The sequence below is a fragment of the Cupressus sempervirens genome, chromosome 5 (assembly GCF_028749045.1).
Source record: "Cupressus sempervirens isolate cs-2001-9-10 chromosome 5, ASM2874904v1, whole genome shotgun sequence".
In the NCBI taxonomy this organism is placed as follows: domain Eukaryota; kingdom Viridiplantae; phylum Streptophyta; class Pinopsida; order Cupressales; family Cupressaceae; genus Cupressus; species Cupressus sempervirens.
The window spans coordinates 483,005,233-483,008,498 of record NC_143122.1 but is presented as its reverse complement, the minus strand read 5'-3'; the positions used below and the strand labels follow the sequence as shown (position 1 = coordinate 483,008,498).

Below are 3,266 nucleotides of genomic sequence, written 5' to 3'. Positions count from 1 at the left end.
TAAAATAAAATTTTCTATTCAAAAGTTACCCTGTTAAAACAGAACCTTACCAAATTCAAAATAATAAAAATTCAAAACTCTTATCAGCAATTGCAGGTACCCAAGACTGCACTTAACCATCTGCCTGAGCCGCCGGATCAGGTGTAGGAATTAGTTTTTTGAGGTTAACGTTTTCAAAATAGAATAAAATATTATATATATTATAGAGAATGTATAATGTGGGCCGCTTCTCTGTGCTGTCACCGCTCGCTTCTCTGGGCTGTCACCGCTCACACATGCCTTCTTTTCTAAAACGAAAAATCAAAATGTATATAATAATAATAATAATAAACTAGTTTAGCAACGCCTATCAACCGTGAACTAGATTTACGAATAGATCGTTTTACGCATGTCCGCACTTCTATAAATAATAATAAAAATAATAATGTACATGGGAAACTTGCACCTCAAGTTTGGCAGCAACGGTCTATAAATAGATATGTTTAATCGAAGGTGAAGGTGAAGGAGATGAGAGCAGAAATTGCAGGAGAGGAGAGCAAGTCTGAGCAGAAATATCAATCAAGATTAACAGAACGTCTGAGCGGGTTTTGAAATAAATAAATAATGGAGGCTTTTCATGAAGGGCGTGATGGATTGCCGGTGGCGAATGTGGGGAGGATAATGCGGAGAGTGCTTCCTCCGGAGGCGAGGATATCCAACGAGGCCAAGAAAGCCGTGCAGCAATGCGCCACGGAGTTCATCAAGTTTGTGGCGGAGGAGGCAGCAGATCATCACTGCAACACCAGAAGAAAGTCCATCAGCGCCCATGATGTGCTCCTCGCCTTCCACCACCTGCACTTTCACAATTATGCAGCAACCCTCCACCTCCTTCTCCAAAGGTTGGAACAAACCAAACAAGAAGAAGAAGGGCCCTCCACTACTCCTCAAAGTGGGGATGATGATGTTGCTGATCATGATGATGGGGAGATTCACGCAGTGCCACAAGAAGAATCAAAAGGAGCTACCCAAGCTCAGATTCAAAGTCAACAACACCTAGCTCCTGTGGCTCCTGATCCAATTACTTTCACCGACTCTGCGACTGGGGTGCAATATGTCTTTGCTTTCCCAGATTAAACTTAAAAAAATAAGTCAATTTTTTGACTATGTAACAGATGATTAAGTCATCCATTTGTATTGATTGAATAAAGACTGATCTGATGTGGTTGCATCAAAAACCTTTTCTAAGCACTTTTTGAAATAATTATCATTGATATCCTCAATTTTCAGTTCATACTTTTTGCAATTTTTGGTAGGGAAATTGTAAGTCCTATAAATTATTTTGGAATATTTGGTGATCTTTTAGATCTAAATCTTTTTTAACCAAATAAATATTTATTTTCTCTATCCAGTTTGTCAAAATAATTCTAAAATTTGTGAATTGTATAGATTTTTCAAAATAATTCTAAAATTTGTGAATTGTATAGATTTTTCATTAGATTGTATTAATTGAATAGAGCCCTCATTTTGAAAACTTCTCAATGATTTAGAAAATTATTTTCATTGTTTAATGTGATGTTATATTCTTGTCTATTCACTCTTTTGTCAAATCTTCTTTATGCAGCGTGATAAATGCATTAGATTCGACAGCCAATTGTAAAATGGTGGCCGAGGTTAAAAGAATTGGTAAAATGAGAGAAGAAAATGAATCTCTCTTTGTTTATTAATACTTTAAAAACCTAAATGCCCTTCAGTTCTTCAAAATGAGCCAAGCTTATGAAGACAAATATTGGTTTAAAACAAAAATGTAGAAATCATTTTTTATTTGAGTCAAGCATGCATTAGTTTTGGTGCATTCTAATAGTTGGGAGCTCAATTCTTTTATTACTTCAATTTTAAATTGGGTAGTAGATAAAGTTTTAATGTGATTAATGGGAAAGGTTAGTAGTTGAACTGTTTTAATTTTCTTATTCGTTATTCTTGTAAATTTTTTAATTATAATTGTATATTTTAATCTAGCATTTGCACATAAGGTGCAATGTGTACTGAGATAGTAGCATATGATAATAGGAAATTCTTTTTGTCAAGTGCTGTGGGACATCATTTGGATTCTTTAGTATCATGAATTTAGAGATTTTCTACTTCTATCCATACAAATGAACAAAATAAAAAACAGAATCAATCTATCTATCTTGAGATAATTACCTAAATTATGTCGTACTCATTGCTTTCTTTAGTTCCATTGGATAGTGTTTTCCAAACATATTTTAGCTTCCAATTTCCAAAACTACAAGCACAATGACAATCAACAATAATGATGAATATGATTATTTTACATAAGACATAAATAATTAATCTTAACAAATTTACTTTGAACCCAAAGAATTAACTAATTTAATCTAATTAACTAAATTCAACTAACATATAATGTACACTCATGTCTCACTGCCTCACAGATTTGAACCTTCCATCGAAAAAAAATAAAAATCTCATATTCTGAAATTTTCACATTAAAAAAATTTGCTCCAAAATTATCAATAGACAAAATTATCTATATAAAATATATTTGTCTCATACAACTACATCTCTAAAACTCTATTTTAATTTATTACTACCCACTTTGGAAGTAAAATATTTATAAATCCCATCAAAAGAAATTTATATAATCTAATCATAGATTTTACCCAGCTCGTTAAATGATGGAACGGTAGGCATAGGAAATAGAAAACACGTATCAATAGAAAAAATAATGATTATTTTTTTAATGTTGTTTTGAGAAAACAGAATGTCAATGAGGGAAACCAACAATGAATTTCTGTATAGTAACTGAAATATGAAAAATACAATGGTAGCAGGATCATATATCAAAAGGAGATCGCCTCATTCTTTTGAGGGAATTAGCACTATAGTCCAATATTCTGCTCCCCAAACGTTTGTAAATTGGCCCTTTTAGGGTTACTATCCTTTTTATCTTCTCTTGCTTTAAATTTCTCTTCTCCCTGCAACAACTCAAAATGATCTTGCAATGTCAATATATTTTATACAAAATGTTATCAAAGTTATAAATGATGGAACAGTTTCAATCTTAACAACCACCTTTCTGTTGGAGACTCGTAATTCTCTTGTTTCTTGTTTCTATCCTAAAATGAATTTTTAGAATTACGGTTTAACAAGATTTGGACCTATACTTTCAACTGTAAGTGACTCTTGCAGAGTCAAAGTTGGCGTAATTGCATGGAATTTTGGTGTTGTAGCACAGAAACGAGGGGCCTTCCAATATAATCACATCG

The 3,266-nt window shown here is 32.9% G+C and overlaps 1 pseudogene; it reads left to right on the top strand.

The window, feature by feature from the left end:
• The first annotated feature begins 603 nt into the window (after positions 1-603).
• Positions 604-1,113, top strand: LOC149556848 (transcriptional activator hap3 pseudogene; annotated as a pseudogene).
• The last annotated feature ends 2,153 nt before the right edge of the window (positions 1,114-3,266 follow it).